This window comes from Pinus tabuliformis, chromosome 2_2 (assembly GCF_031772625.1).
Source record: "Pinus tabuliformis cultivar Carrire ecotype Pingquan chromosome 2_2, CPIR1, whole genome shotgun sequence".
In the NCBI taxonomy this organism is placed as follows: Eukaryota; Viridiplantae; Streptophyta; class Pinopsida; order Pinales; family Pinaceae; genus Pinus; species Pinus tabuliformis.
Window position 1 is genome coordinate 1,030,371,130 of NC_142300.1, and position 18,124 is coordinate 1,030,389,253.

Below are 18,124 nucleotides of genomic sequence, written 5' to 3' on the forward strand. Positions count from 1 at the left end.
TAAATATGAAGAGCCACTTAAGAGAAGTTTTTTATGTGGTTAGCCCATAACCATTATGAGTGAAGATTTGAGGATAGAGATACCCTGTAATGCTTGTGACCAACTGTGATACTGACAGTGTGTGGTCTAGAAAATGGACTTCAATGAAGTGTGCGTTTGTGGATGACCCATAACGATGATGTTGATTTATGATGAAGTAGTAGGTGCCTACATAGCTTGGGGTGGGAGGGCACATCTCCAAAGGGAACCCACTCTAAATGATGCTCTAGATTTAAAATGGACATAACTCAATCAATATAACTTAGAATATTTATTATAATATGCTTTTGGAAATAGAATGAACATTATTCATCTTCTCATGTGTTGGAAATCCTTATCTGGACATTCAAGAATCTCAGATTCACGTTGCAACAGTTTCGACGTCATCAAAATTATGAAAAAATAGCTGATTTGAAATCAGCGATATCTTCCACATCGGAACTCCGATTCAATATATATATATATATATATATATATATATATATATATATATATATATATATATATATATATATATATATATATATATATATATATATATATATATATATATATATATATATATATATATATATATATATATATATATATATATATATATATATTAATTGGGTGATTTTTCCAGAGGAGCTCAGATCTACAATAATTGTTCTAAAATTATTCACAAAAACTTCAAAAAATGATAGGAGATTCACCATCCATGAATTGTCATCCGAAAATTTATGCAATACAACTGATTTTAAATTAGCGATATCTCCCTCATACGGACACCAGTTCAGCCATTTTTGTTTTTATATTTGGGTATTTTTTCGCAAAGAATCTAGAGCTAAAATTTATTTTTGTAAATTTTTCACCAAAAGTTTCATATCTAATATGAAAACTCACCACTAAAAAAAAAATCCCACAAAAAAGATAAAAAACAAATTCTTCCTGTTGTGGAGGTCGTAGCACATGCATGAAGTTTGTTGAAGATTTCTACAAAAATCTGAAACTCGGATATATTTCAAACCCTTATTCCCATGGAAACATAACCAGAATCTGATACCACTGATCCAAATCTTAGGGGGAGGTCCCCAAGATCTAAAATATTGAAATGGATCTTAGGGGGAAGCCCCCAAGATCTGAAAATTTGAAATGGAAGAATAAAAGTGGACAACACCTAGTAAACAAAACAACAATTTTTTTAATTAAAATAGATAATGTTGTAAAGGCTACATTGTGGCGAACAATCTTTCCTTTTGCAAAATGTGACTTGTTACTTATAGCCTTTTTGGTTACAATACCACAGGTAAATTGCATGGGTGAATGAATACCATGGGTGGATGTCATAATACCATGGGCAAATGCCATCCGTGAATGAAACCATGGGTGGATGTCACAATACCATGGTGAAATGCCATGGTTGAATGAATACCATGGGTTGATGCCACTTACAATATATGGGTGGATAAGTACCATGGGTGGATGCCACTTACAATACCATGGGTTGATGCCCATTTCTATTTGGATGAGCACTAGATGTAGGCATATGTATTCTATTGTATACACTAGGTGTAGGTGTATGTGTTGTATTTCAAGTGTAGGTGTATGTATTGTGTGATGCACTAGATGTAGGTGTATGTATTATATTGTATACACTGGGTTTAGGGGTATGTGTTGTATGTTAGATGTAGGCGCATGTATTGCATGGAGTTGTATGTCGTATGTGGTCATATGTGTGTGATGCACACTATGTATATGTCCACTTGGTAGAGGAGAAGGCACTGAGTGTTTGTCGAGTGTGGCAATAGATCCGATCTTCATATGAAATAATAACAAAGGCAGAAGTAATGATCGATTAATGGATACGTATTGATATATTATTTCAATTTTATTATGGATGTGATTTATGATTCTAGTGTATGATGATTACATGTGAATTATGATCTTTGTTTATGATATTTACATGTGATTTATGACTTTGATGGTTATGTTTTGAGCTAACCTGATGTGATATTTTTATACATGTTGATTTGGTCAAATATGTTAGTTTGACTTGTTGTGATGGGAAGCGAACATGATTACAACTACACCTTATTAATGAGCTACCAATGAGGTATGATTTGAATTGATTTCAATTTATTTTTAATGTAATGTAAATTATGTCCTTGGTATAGGAATATATGAACATTCTCGGCTAGGTGATTGAAATCAACTGCAAGAATTTTCAACAACAAAAGGAATTGGAAAATGTTGCACTATGCTAGTAAACCGTTCAAGAACAAGGCCATTGTGGGACATTAGTACCCAATATTTTCCATTGATTTCCATGAGCATGTTATGACTATTATGATGGTTTTGAGGTAGGGATATGCCTTTCTTTTTGTATCTTCCGATGCAAGGAAGACTTTGTAAGGGATGGACTTCCCGAGATAGGGATGCTAGCAGAAATTGGAAGGTGATTTCCTGCATGGAAGTAGTTGACGGGATTGCCCGAGGGACTGTGTTGCAGAGAAAGGAAGATAAGGGATCGATTTGTTTTGGTCATTAGAATTGCTTGATGGAATCAGATGCACATTGGGAGTTTTTGGTCACATTAATTTTTTATTAATTCAAACAACTAAGTGCTACATAAATTTTCAAACCAGGGAAGTTTGCTTATTTCAGAGGCAACTACACACTATATGTGCTCAATCCTAAAAGCAATAAAAGTTGTAGTGATAAGTATACTAGTCACACCTTGCTCTAAGAAAACTGAAGCTCTACTCTAATTTACAACAAAAACAATCTATTGCAGACAATTATCAAAGAATGATTGATTTCATTAAAAAAGGAAATCTAATAAAAGTAGTCAATCTGCAAAGGAAAGCACTAGCTAAGATGTAGCAAAGAATAGGACCCTATTCCCTAAGTAGGAATCTTCAACACCTATTTCTAATTACTATTATTGCCAACTCACTCTGTAAACTTAATTTCCAATAAAGCACTCATGGATTAACTGTAAATGAGTTCGAGAAAGTAATGTAGCAATCAATTGGAAAAACAGAGTTTAGCAATAACGCATAAGCAACATTCAGTAAACTGAACTTTAACAAAGTATGGATAGAAAACACACTTAACACCTCCTGAAATGTAATGGGTGAATCTTGTGATGAAGGTGGGCCTTGTCCTTCTCACAAGATTCCCTAGGAAACAGGAACTAGAAAGAAATGCTCAGAACAATATTTTATTCATCCATTAATATGTCATGTTACAAAAAGATTCTAGTTCTTTCCCTTGAGCTAAACCTTCCCACAGTCTATCCATCCCCCTCTAATGTAGATGTCTCCTCTTTTTAAACAGGAGACATCTATTACAATTGATTACATTGTAAGTCCTATCTTTAACCCAATATACCAAAATAGAGTAATCAGTTTTCCCATTAACAAAATGTTGTTACAATGGTTATGGTAATGATGACTTTGGAATGTGGTCATTACAACCTGTGTAGCAGCTCCTTCGATTATCTTCTTCTATTGCTGTTGAATCTAGAATGCAAATCATGGTTGTTTAAGCAACGAGATTTGCACATTGTTCTAACTGATACAACGACATAACCTGTAATGATAATTTTGCAGTCTCCAGGCTATTTCAGCAACGTAGACTACAATGATACTGTTTCAGCAACTATCCGATTCAATTATTAACTATGAAGGTAATGTAATTATATGTAAAATAAATTAAACGTATAGTAATGAGAATAAATAATTTATACCTTTGGAAAAAATGATTAAAGTAATAACATGGAATTTAAATATAGGTTGAAAAAGGATGACATAATAACATAATATATGGTCAAAAAGGGACAATGTAGGGTACTAACATCCCCCACAACTGAAACGGTTGCATGTCCTCATGCAACTCTACTCTAAATCCGAGTCCGAGTACTGGGCCTTACAATGCAAATTACTTAGGTAGTAAGTATAGAAGGTGCTATCAGCGAGATCTCTGAAGCCATAAAGATTCTGTAATCTCTACCATGCTGCTACTTCCTCCTTTTTGGACAACCTGTAATGAGCCCTATACTCTTGTGCTGGCATCCATAGAAGAGGAAAATGAAAATGATATCCTACCCATTTTTCGGCACACTGTTGAACGCATTTGACATAGTTAGACATGAAATTGCTGCTTTAACATTAAGAAGACTAAATGGATGATACTCCTGCCTCTCCTTGGAAGACTGTTGCCAAAGTAAGTTGTTTGCTTGTAAGGCAAGAGCTCCCTTAACTTTAACATAATGTTGACAGTCTTTTAAGACTATTGTTTGTAATTGTCTGATGTGTTCACTCATTCCTGGTTCCTTCAAAAACTTACGATATTCAGCAATGAAAATCGCAGCATTCTGTGGCTCGGATCGAATCCACAGAAGAAGATTATCTTCATTATGCCTTGCTAAAAGGAAGGAATTTTGTGACGTGAGTTGATTTCCAAGGAAAGAGACAAAGGCCCTGATCTGAATATCACCCACCATAGGGTTCAGATTGAGCTTCCTATCGTCAGGGATGGCTTCATTATGGAAATACAATTCATAGAGTAAATTTTGTTCACTGGTAGATGCCTCTGTGAAAGTTTTCACAAACTATTCAGGTGCAGATACCTCGTGAGGTATCCCATCTCTAATTGCCTTTATTTGGAAGAACACTAAGTGTTCTGCAAGAAAAAGAGAGTAATTGGAGGATGGTTTCCTGGTGGCTAGTAATATTTGAACCAATTCAAACATGAGAAGCAATCTAGTTTTTAACTGTTTATTCTCCTTGTTCTGGGCATGAGATTGTTGGAGCACCTATTCCAAAACTTCCCAGTTTGAATATATATGATTTTGTCACAATGATTTATGTTCCTGCAAGATCCTTTCTTATGACATAACATATTCTTTCTTCCATTTATCCATTTGTGCTTGAGTGCTCCTGGTCTGAGTGAAGACAGTTTTCGTAGGCCGAGGCTCAGTCTGAGTAAACATAATTTTTGTAGACCGAGGTGTAGGACTTTCAGTTTTAAAAATCATAGTAGGCTGAGGTATTTGTGGTTTATCCTCTTTTTCATGAAAATTTGAAGGCCCTATGGGGTCCTGTGTAACTACAGGGTGTTCCTCTTTAATTGTAGCAGAAGTAGATGTAGGGGTGGCTCCAGGCAGTGGAATTTCAACTATTTTATAACTGGCTTGATGATAAATATTACCACATTGGCTGCACATATATTTGTTGTATCTGTCTTTCTCTATACTCTTCTCAGCTCCAAATGCTGCATGGGCTAAAGTGTACAAATTAAGTTCTCTGTCATAGGCTTCCCTTGCCATTATTAATTCTTTCTTATAAGCTTCAAGTTCTGATTTTAGAAACTCGTTTTTCTGTAGAAGGGAAGCCAAGGTGACTGGGCTTTGTGTAGCAGTCGCAGTCTTAGTAGATGATTCTAGTGAATGGATGGCCTATTGTTCCGTAGCAGATACATCATTTATAGCCTTAGCAAGTGGTTCTTGTGTGGCAACTGTTGAATCATTAGCTGGTTTTGTAACAACTGCATTATTTGCAGCATCATGAGCATCCAGATTTTACATATCACCATACGGTTCTTGTGTGCAAGCTGTTGACTCAGTAGCTAGTTCTTGTGTAATAGCTACAGTTTGTGCAACATCCTGGTTGTCTATGTTTTGTTCATCAGCAGGTGGTTCTTATGTGGAAATTGTTGAATCAGTAGCTAGTTCTTATGGGGCAGCTACATCTTGGTCGTATATTTTCTGTTCATCAGCAGGTGGTTCTTATGTGGCAACTACTGAATCAGTAGCTAGTTCTTGTGGGGTAGTTATATCTTGGTTGTCTGTTTTCTGTTCATCAACAGGTGGTTCTTGTGTGGCAACTACTGAATCAGTAGCTAGTTCCTGTGGAGAAGCTACATGCTGTACATCATATTGGGTATCTAAATTTGGTGAATCAACAGCTGGTTCTTGTGTGACAGCTACATTTTCTGAAAGGAATGATGTCACAAAATCCTGGGCATCTTGCACTTCATTGCTCGAGGGTGAGATAGGTAAAGATTCAGGGAATTGGGACTATGGTGGTGTATGGGGTTTTAGGCTATCAGGTGGGAAATTTGGGATGGTAGTAACAACTGTTGCTTTAGTAGACGTCCTCATTCGTCTTCGAGGTAAAAAGGTAGGTAAAGTAGTGATTTTTCTTTTATGAGTAGGTTTCTTTAGAGGAGGAGGGTCATCAAGGATGGTGGCTTCTTTGGTTAAGGCCCTTGTTCGTCTTTTTGGTAGGGAAGCAACCTTATCTTGCCTTTTTATTTTTAGCTTAGAAATGGGAAGGTTATCTTCAGAATCATCACTAGGAATGTGGATAGTGGGACTAGATGATTCTCCTAAATTATTGGATGGAGTTGATGTGGTGGAAGGGTCGATTGGGTTGGCTGATGTCGCTGGTGGGATTTCTGGGGGATCAGGAATACTCCCTAGTTGCTGTTCAAAAGGATTTTTAGCTTGTTGAGGGATTTTAGAAGTTTGTTGGGGACTTTCAGGAGCTGGTTGGGGAACATCGGGAGTTTTAGCAGGTTCTTGGGGAATTTCAGCTGTTGCTTGAGGAATTTCATTAGCTTCTTGAGGTTTTAGGGGTGGATTGTTAAGAGGGGGAGGATTCTATTGAGACAACCCCCTCTAAATTAATAGTTTCACAAGACGATGATGGGTGAGGGAAAGGAGTGGGTATTTTACATGCATACAGTAATGTGACATATTCTTTAGACACCCAAGTAGATAATATAGCATATTTAATAGTCGACCATGTCTCAAATGATTTAACAAGACAAAATCATGCTGATAGACTACCTTGTAGCAACCTTCACAGGTGAGATAGTGCTTGATGAATTCTGCAACCATCGTCCATGGAGGTGGTAATGAATGAAGTGCAACACCCCTGCCTTTTGGCTCAAACTGCTCTCCTGGTGAAAGAAAGTCTTGTTGTGCATTCAAAATGATGTGTTTACGACTAAACCATTGAGTGCCAGCGCCTGATAGGCCTGAAACCTATGCTATATCATACTCTGAGACTGGAATTTGAACTCCTTGAATAGTAGAGTATCCATCCCATAGATTCTGTGCAAATTCAAGGACTTGCGGTGGATCAAATCCCTGCAGCCTCTAAAAATAATCTACCTAACCTGCCCGCTGAAAAATCTAATTTACCTCTAGGTGTAATTCTAATAAAGCTATGGAGCCGAGCTCATGTCGAATAGCAGGTCCTCCCATAGTTACCAGCTTCAGTAAAATGAACATTGACAAACCGAGTTATAGCACCCAAGATAGAGTAAACTTTGCAAATGAGATCATGGAATAATAGGACAGAGACAGGGTGATAACACGTAATCGTGCGTAAAAAAATGATGGTGAGAGTGTTGTGAAATGATGGCATGTGATTTTGATATTCCCGCCAACTAATGTACGGAGATCATGGTAATAATGTCATGATCTTCTCATTTAACTATAGTTTAATAATATTTACACATAACAAACACATACCTCATGTTTACCTTTGATTGATATTCGGAAAATATAGTATACATTGCTAATAGATCATCAATGGTTATGGAAGAGGGTTTTGATATATGAGGGTAATTATATGAAAGTCCTGTATAATCATAGGAGAAGGCAGTGGAAGAACAGAGTTATAAGAATAATGCAATAGGTGATTCTTACAATGGAAAGTAATGTATGATAATTCCTTGAGGAGAAATGGTGTTTCAACAACGGGGAAGATGGGTAAAACTTGGCGTTTCAGCAATGGGAAAATGGATGGAAGATGGTATTTCAACAACGGGGAAAGTAAAAAATGTTTCTATAAATGGGAAAAATAGCGAAAATGTTGCTGAAATATAATGGGGGACATAGGGAGGGGGAAAAGGGAAAAATAATCAAAATGGGGGAATGAGTTTGTGAATTGGAATGAGATGACAATGCTTCACAAAATGAAGCTTAAATCTGCTTGCAGTGAGATTGTTCCGTTCCATCAACCTCTCCTACATCTAAGATCTGCAAAATAATCAATTGTAACATGCCAACCCGTGACAGGGATTATTAGTTAAGAAATCTAATCTAATACTTAAAAATATAATGTAGAAATTAATAGCAATGAGGGGCAACAAGTTCCCCCAAGAAAGGATAATGTGAATGTGCTATGGAAGTGGCCTTAAAGTCCTTTTCGGACATGGGTTGTTGGTACAAACGAAGCTGATGACCATTTACCAATAATGGTGTACTAGAATCATCAATTATTAGGAGCTTTATTGTTCCATTGGGGAAAACAATATCTATTTCATAAGGTCCCAACCATCCTGTACGTAGTTTCCCTTGAAAATTTTCAAACCTAGAATCATACAATAAAGCCCGATTACCTTTTTGGAACTGCTTATGCTTGATGGTTTTGTCACGCCACCTTGTTCTTTTTTGTTGGATCATAGTTGTTTGGTGAATGGCGTCTAACCTCTTTTCATCCAATTCCTGAAGCTGTTGCAACCTTGTTGTCTGTGCATCAGTCAAATCAAGGTTAACAGCTAAAGCAGTTCTTAAAGTTTTAATCTCAAATTCCATAGGAAAAACAACACTTTTACCATAAACCAATTCATAGGGTGAAAATCTTGTAGTGTTCCTCCAAGTAGTTCTATAATCCCATAGTGCTACAGGGAGCCTTTGAGACCAATCCTTCCTATTCTCCATAACTGTTTTTTTAGAATGGCTTCTATAACTTTCTTTGTAATCTCCACCTGCACATTAGCTTGGGGGTGGTATGGTGTAGTCAATCTATGATGAATATGATATTTTTGAAGGGTGGCTTTAAAACCATGAGAATTGAAAGGAGGTCCTCCATTTGTAACTAGCTCTCTAGGTACTCCAAATTTGACAAAGATTTCCTCAAATAGAAAAGCTAGAATAGATTCTTCATTAGCTCTAATGAGTGATTTGGCCTCCACCCATTTAGTCATATAATCTTTAAAAGCTAATATGTAAACTCTTTGATTGGATGGAGGATTAATGGGCCCTACAAAATATAGAGCCCATCTTTCAAAGCGTTCAAGTATTACCTGGGGATTCAATGGTATTTCATCTTTATGATTTGGTTGACCCATTCTCTGATAGCTGTCATAGGCTCGAACATATTTCTTTGCATCCTTGAAGAGTGAGGGCCAATAATAACCCATTCTGTGAATTTTATGTGCTATTCTCTTATCAGCAAAATGCTCTCCACAAGGGCCATCATGACAAGCTTTCAATATACCATAAACCTCATCTTCTCTAATGCATCTCTTGATTTCATGATCAAGTCCTGTATAGAAAAGCCACCCACTTATCCAGCTATATCGAACACTTTGTTGAATGATATTTCTTTTCTCTCGATGTGATAGGTGTGATGGTAACTTAACTACAACCAGATAATTGGCAATGTCTGCAAACCAAGGAGAGTGAACAGATACTGCAAATAAATACTCATCAGGAAAGGAATCATCTACTGGAGTATTATCATCAGCTTTTAACCGAGAAAGGAAATCAACAACTACATTTTCTTTACCTGGTCGATCTACAATTGTGATATCAAATTCTTGTAATAATAATAACCACCTGGTAACTCGGGCATTTGTGACGGATTTGTTCATTAGGTACTTAATAGCCGAGTGGTCAGTATGGACAAAAGTAGAGTAGCCGGTGATGTAATGTCAAAACTTGTTAATAGCATAAATAACTACTAAGAATTCCTTTTCAGTAACTATGTAATTAAGCTCAACAGGATTCATATTCTTACTAATAAAATAGATAGCATAAGGAAGATGGTTTTCCTCTTGTCCTAAGACAGCTCCAACAGCAGTATTTGAAGCATCGGAGGATATATGAAAGGCAAGTGCCCAATCAGGTCCCCTTAAAATAGGAGCTATGGATAGCTGATGCTTGAGTTCATCAAATGCTTTCTGGCAAAGAACAGTCCACTTAAGTTCAACAATTTTCATAAGTAACAGAAAAAAAGGAGAAGTTATTTTAGAAATTTTTTTAATAAATCTTCTATAGTATCCTACATGTCCTAAAAAACTTCTTACATCAGTTTGTGTTCTAGGAATAGGAAGATTCTGAATTACCTGTATTTTCGATGGATCTAGCTGAATTGCTTGAAATGAAATAAAATGTCGAAGTACAATTCACTCATTCATCATCATATGAAATTTTTCAGTGCTTAAGGAAAGGTGAGCTTGTACACAACGTTTAAGTACTTTTTCAAGGTTTTGTAATGCATCTTCAAAAGACACACCATAAGGGGTGAAATCATCCATAAATATCTCCATGGAGTCATTATTCATATCAGAAAAAATTCCTATCACTGCACTTTCGAAATTTGTTGGAGCATTACATAGTCCAAATGGGAGAACTCTATAGGCAAAAGTTCCCGAGGGACTAGTAAAAGTGGTCTTATCTTGGTCCTGGGGTGCAATATTGATTTGATTGTACCCACTAAAACCATCTAAAAATGAGAATAATTTTTTTCTTTACAAACTATCTAGTACCTGATCAATGAGTGGCAAGGGAAAGTGATCATTTTGAGTTGCTTTGTTTAAGGCTCTATAATCTACACATACTCTCCATTTCCCATTTTTCTTAGGTACTATAACCACTGGAGAAACCCATTCACTGTCAGATATAGGATATATAAACCCTGCATTAAGTAATTTTTGAAGTTCTTTTTTGACAATTTCCCTTAAATTGGGATTCATTCATCGCTGGGGTTGACAGATTGGTTGGAAACCTTCCTTAATATAGATACGATGAGTACATAATCAGGAGAGATTCCCTTGATATATGTATAATCCCATACAAATGCTTTCTTATTTTCACGAAGTAGCTTCATTAATTGCTGTGTTTCAGCACCTGTTAAATTGGGGTTTATATTCAATGTTTTTCCAGGTTCGATTTCTACTGTTATGATTTTAGAGGAGATGGTGGTTGATGTTTGAGGTAGATCTTCAGATTTAAGCTTTTCCTGGGTATCAGATTTCAAAATTGCAATCAAGTGGTTATCTGTTTCAGCAGTGACCAAGGAAGGTTCACAACTAAAATTATTAATTACTTCATCCTCAGTGGTATCTTTAAGACTTAAAGCTTTTCCGATAGTCAAAATAGGTTAGGTAGCATCATAATCATATTCCAACCATATAGAATTATCATTATTAATCATAGGTATGGCATGAGGGTAAAGGGGAAGCTGCCTGGTTTCACACCCATTAGAAATTATCATTGAACCAGATCTACAGCTGATAAAGTCATCGACTGTGGCTAACTAGGGCCTTCCCAGAATTAGAGATTATCCCCCCAACTTTGTTTTAGTCTATAATACCACAAACTCAGCTAGGTAATTCCAGGACTCAACTGAAATGATGAGGTCTTCAATGACTCCTTTTGTTTGATTGTATAATGGTCAGCTAATTCTAGAATGGTTGGTGTCTCTTTGATCACATTTTTTAGCTGTAACAGTTATGCAGTTTCCAGAGTCGTAATGTTTATAGCATCACCTAAATCTACTAGAACTCGTGAGATGATAGTTTTTCCAATCTGAATTGTAACACTAGGATGTCCAGGGTCACCATATTTAACAGGGGGAGCCTTTCTGGTCATTAAGGTTGATATATCACCCATAACAAGAACTATAAGGGGATCTTTAGCTTTCCTACCAAGTTTCTTGATACAAATATCCCTCATAGTTCTAGCATAGATTGGTACATCTCTTAATTCTTGTAAAAATGGAATTTTAACATAAATATTCTGTAATTCCTTCAAAAGGTTAAAAGTAGGGGGCTCAGGCATTTTAGTCAAGGCTAAACGCTCAGGGAATGGTGGTTCAATAGTTTCAGCACCCTTGTTAGAGGGTGGTTGTTCCTCCTTACGATAATTATTTTTCTCAGTCTCTTCCTTATCAGAATCTGAAGACGTAATGTCATCAATAATAGGTTCAAATATTTTCCCAGATTGTAAGTGGATATAATTGCACTACATAGGCTAGTTCTAAATATCAATAACTTATATTGCTTTATTATTGGAGTTAGGGTTCAGTTGTACCAGTAGTTGGGTTCTCATTGTTTGATTATTAGGTGGAGCTCCTGATGGTAGGAATGGTTGCTGAAACTGAGGAAATTTTTTTGGAAATGGGAGTTGCTGACCCCTCCAATTTGGATTCCATTGATAAAAATAAGATTGCTGTTGTGGGGGCCGAGAAGTCCACATTGTTGGATCTACAAAGGGAGGGTTTGGTTGTTTCATGGGTGGGAAACTCATTTAATTGAAGCGTGGGTATTGCATCTAGTTAAAGGTACAGTAATTTTCTTGATTAAAAGAAGGGTAATTGTTCCAATGATTAGAAAATTGCATATTAGAGTTCATACCTTGTCCTCATGGTTTCCATTGCCTTCTCTGTGTAAGTAGATAAACTGCTTCAGCTTCTTCTTTAGTTGGTTGCAATGTTGCCTTTATTCCTGGTAAAGAAAGGCATTGTTGTGTTTCATGATCCTTCTCAAAAATGGTACAAATTGTTACTTTGTCCAACAGGCACTCCCTTACTGGATGTTTTTCTCTGCATTTAGAACAAAAAATGGCCAAAGCAGCTTTTACTTCTGCTTGTTTCTTCTTAGCCTGCAAGGTGTCAATCTATGAAGAAAAAGAACTTAACATTTCAGTTTTAAATTCCTCAAGTAAATTACCTATTTCAGCTCTTGTTGCTCCTCCATTGGCTGATTTCTGAACTCTTGAATATGTATTCTCCTCGCTATTTGATCTATTCCTTGAAACTCCTCTTGAACATCTTTTGCAGAGGTTAACAATTTCATCATATGATTCTTTAGATATGTCCCCTTTACCAAGCATGTTTAACATGTATAGACAATCATCCCTCACCCCTTTCAATAATATTGTTTTAAGAATATATTTAATTACATTGGGGTGATTGGATCTTTATAGGCTATATTGTAGCCTTTCCACAAAGTCCTCCAGATTCTCATCCTCCTTTTGCACCATCTTAAATGATTCCTCCCTTTTTTCTCTTGTCCGGTAGTAGTCCTGATATTTGGCCAGAAACTTCTATTTCATCTGTTCCCATGTTGTGATTACATGACCTACCAGACTCATAAACCATCTCAGTGCATTTCCTTTTAGTTTTTCTTGAAATAGCTTCGATTTCTGAGCATTAATAACATAATCATAACTTCTACACAATATATCAGACTCAAAAAGAAACTCATCAATATCTTTAGAATATAAACCATGGAAGTTAGGTAAGGTTGAGAGTCAGATATTCTTCATAGGATTTGCTCCTCTAGGCAACTCACAAATAGGAAATCCCATGGTAGAGAAAGAATTATCACCTCTTCCTTCAGGTTCTAGCTATCTTCCATTATAGAATCCTTCATTATTCTCTTCCATTGGTTGTTCTCCTGCTGCACTTGCTCTGTCTTCAGTGTTTTCTGTTAGCTCCTCAATGTCTTTAATTGGTTCCTGAATGTCCTCGATTGGCTCTTCAATGTCTTCATTTGGTTCCTCAATGTCCTCAACTATCTCCTTAAAATCTTCTGCTGGTTTATCAATTTCTTATACTGTTTCCTCAACTTTTTTAGGACCCAAAAATTCCTCTGTTTCATAGTTTGTTTCGAGGGAGATCTAAGGCTTGGGCTTCCGAGAGCTCAGCCTCTGAGAAGTTTCAGCCTTTGATATGATATCGACAATAAAGTTCTTTCTTCCTCCTCCTTTACCTTTGCCACATGTATGGTTATTTTTCTTTTGTCCTCTCATGCATTCTGCATATCTAAAAGAAAAACGTTAATGCTTTTGAAATCTACAATTGCCTTCCCCAGCAAAAGTGTCAAAATGTTGGTCACTTTAATTGTTTATTAATTCAAACAACTAAGTGCTACATAAATTGTCAACCCAGGGAAGTCTGTTTATTTCAAAGGAAACTACACATTGTATGTGCTCAATCTCAAAAGTATTAAAAGTTGTAGTAATAAGTATACTAGTCACACCTTGCTCTAAGAAAAATGAAGCTCTACTCTAAGTTACAGAAAAAACAATCTATTGCATACAATTATCAAAGAACGATTGATTTCATTAAAAAGAGCAATCTAATAAAAGGATTCAATCTGCAAAGTAAAGAACTAGCTATGTTGTAACAGAGAACAGGACCCTATTCCCCAAGCAGGAACCTTTAACACCTGTTTCTGATTACTATTCTTTCCAACTCACTCTGTAAACTTAATTGCCAATAAAGCACTCATGGATTAACTGTAAATGAGTTTGAGAAAGTAATGCAGCAATCAATTCAAAAAACAGAGTTTAGCAATAACGCATAAGCAACATTCAGTAAACAGAAATTTAACAAGGTATGGATAGAAAACACACTTAACACACTGCAGAAATGTAATGGGTGAATATTGTGATGAAGGTGGGCCCTATCCTTCTCACAAGATTCCCTAGGAAACAGGAACTAGAAAGAAATGTTCAGAACAATATTTTATTCTTCCATCAATATGTCATGTTACAAAAAGATTCCAGTTCTTTCCCCTCAGCTAAACCTTCCCAAAGTCTATCCATCCCCCTCTAATGTAGATGTCTCCTCTTTTTAAAGAGGAGACATCTATTACAATTGATTACATTGTAAGTCCTATCTTTAACCCAATATACCAAAATAGGGCAATCAATTTTCCCATTAACAAAATGTTGTTACAATGGTTATGGTAATGCTGACTTTGGAATGTGGTCATTACAGCCAGTGTATCATCTCCTCCGATGATCTTCTTCTATTGTTGTCGAATCTAGAATGCAAATCACGATTGTTTCAGCAACAGGATTTGCACATTGTTCTAACTATTAAAACAACATAACCTGTAATGATAATTCTGTAGTTTCCGAGCTATTTCAGTAACGTAGACTGCAATGATAACTGTTTCAACAACTATCCAATTCAATGATTAACTATGAAGGTAATGTAATTATATGTAAAATAAATTAGACGTATGGTAATGAAAAGAAATATTGTATACCTTTGGAAAAATGGATTAAATTAAGAACATGGACTTTAAACATAGGTTGGAAAATGATGACATAATAACAAAATATATGGTCAAGAAGGGACAATGTAGGGTCCTAACAGGAGTGCACCCTGAAACAATGAGCTGGTAATTGTTCACTGAGAGGACAAGTGGTGTGGGATTATAGCACTATAAATTAGATGCAGCTTTGACTGTGGATGCTGATTTTGGACTTCCTGGGAAGTAGGTGAATCCTGGTATTAATTTGACAGTGGAGGTGTGAAGCTCTGGATTCCCTTGTTGTGGATGTAGGAATCATATCCTTTTATTTGCTGGTTGAGAAAATGTGCATATGTGTATATGTGTGTATTATTGTAAATACCGTATCGAGATGGATTTATAAAGCTCCATAGACAACATGGTTATTTTCTGGTTGAATCGAATGTGTATGTGTATATGTGGTTATTGCAAATATCATAATGAGATGTGTTATAAAGCTCCATTAAATTGTATGTTTGTCATGTTTCAACAGTGGTCATTTTAAATACTGCAACGACCTATGTTATAAATTTGCATGGGTGGTAGATTTTGTTTTCAGTGGTGTTTTTGGTTATATGTGTTATTGAACACCGAGGATGAGGTTTCTGTAACAAATATAGCTAAAATTCCATGTAAATATATATAAGGCCACAGATGATGGGACACATACTCCAAGCTGAATGGTGGGGAAACACCTAGTGGGTGTTGATTCGGTTTATTATGGATAAAGGAAATTGGCAAAGCCGATGGAAAAAGTTTTGGAAAGGCATGAGGCATTAATTGGAATTTTATTTACGAAAATAATGGAAATTAGGAGAAAATGAAGGTGAAAGGTCACAGGTTTCATGTGAGGAGGAAAATGAAGGAAAATAAAGAAAATATAGGCTTCATTAGTAAAAGGGCTTCTAACAATCAGTGGCAAGACTTGACAGTTCAGTTTTGGAGCTATCTCATTATTCTCTCTCTCTCTCATACTCTTGGACACTTAGATTTTTCTTGGATCACTATTGGAGGGTGTGGCATACTTGGATTTTTGTAGCAAGAAAGAATAAGACAAGCAGGAAAGCGCAAGAGTTCATAAATATCAACAGTTACAACGGGTTGTTCTTGTAGGTATCGAGCTGCATGTATGTTTTCCTCACTATTTTTTTCATGCATGGCACATGTATGTGGTTTTGTTGTTATGGTTTGTCACTCACATGAAGGATTTCTCGGATTGAGAGTGGATTTTCCAATCCTTACCATTTCCTGGATAGCCATGGTTATTATGGGTTTACTTCCTTGTTTTGTTTTGGTTGGTTCTCATGTTTCCTTACCTTGGGTTGAGTTATTAGTTCTTGGAAGCCTTGGTTAGACAATTTCTTTGGAAGCCTTGTAAAAACTTGGGTTGAGTTAATGGTCCTAAAAGCCCTATAACATCTTCAATTGAGTTAGTAGTCCTAGATGCCTTGATTGGAAAAACACTCGGGAAGCCTTAGGTGGGTTGAGTTAGTAGTCTTGGAAGCCCTAGTTGGGAAAATTCCCTGGCAGCCCAAGAAAAGTTGTGGGTTGAGTTAGTAGTCTTAGAAGCCCTAGTTGGATAAATGCTTTGGAAGCCCAAAATAAGTTGTGCGTTGAGTTAATAGTCCTGGAAGCCTTAGTTGTAATAAATGCTCTCAAAGACATGGAAGGCTTGGATGGAGACCAATATATGGATGGTTTTGGTGATGTCTGACCAGGTGGTGGAATTATGGTTTGATGGGTTGAGATGGATGTCCTCTGGAAGCCCTGGATGAGTTTTGATTGATGTGTTCTATGAAATCCCACATTCATGATTCCAATATGGCATGGGGGTGAATGAATGAAGAGATAGTTGGCTTGACCATTCTACAGTTAGGTGGAATGTGGGAGTCCCATCTTGGGTTTGGTTTGTACTTCATCAATAAGAGGTTATTTTTGAATGTATCCTTATGAGTATTATGATGGATTATATGTTGTGTATATGGTTGCGATTTCCTTGATATTTTTGTCCCTATGATGTTGGTTATCTATATGTTTTATGACAACATCTATGTATGGCTCTCATGATGTTTTTACCTATAAATGAATTATCAATGTATCTATGACCTAATGGATGAAATGGAAGCTAATGCGATAAGGAGACAATGCTTCATAGAAAATATCAGATAAGTATGAGACCCCTATGCTTATACCTATTATTTACACCTATAGCTTGCATATTTACGAAGTGTTTATCAAAATGCATGTCATGGCTAGTAAGGGTCCAGTCAAGGTCTTTAGCAATAATTTTCTTTAGTACATCCATTTCCATGTTATTTTACTGATTTTAATAGATGCTTCAGTTATGGGCAGTGACCTGGGCTCTAGGGTTGAAAAAGGTGGCTCAAATCCTAGAGTCGCTAACATAGCACTAACAATTTGGGTCTCTGGCAGGAAATACTGTGAGAGTGGCTATAGGTCTATAGTCACGTGCATGCCTTATCATGGGAGTGACTTTAGGTATAATTCTTTTAAATTCTAGGTTAACTCAAGGGTTGGGCATCTAGAGTGGTGGATTAGTTCTTGTGGTGTCCTTAGGTGCTTGAGGGAGGCGTGTGTGTTGTGTTTCCATTGATTCCATTTCATTAAGGTTACCTAGGAGGTTGAATCCTATCATAGTAGACTCTCGTCACATGTTTACCCTGACTCACTGGTTTCTTAGGTAGATTTGGGAGGAGGGTGTTACAAGCAACAAGAATAACCAACAGCTAAGGAGGAATGTGAATTGATGTAGGATCACGAGCTTTCTCAACAGATTGAGAAATTAATCGAGGTGGGAGACATGGAGATGGAATAGAAGTTGCAACGTGAAGATGTTGACCTAATGCCGAGAGCACCATAGGTCATCCATCAACCTCCACGATCTATAGCAACAGATCCAGCTTGGAGAAAGTAAGGAGATGTTGTTCTCCTAGGTGATGATCTTGTATTGGATGTGTAAAATATATCA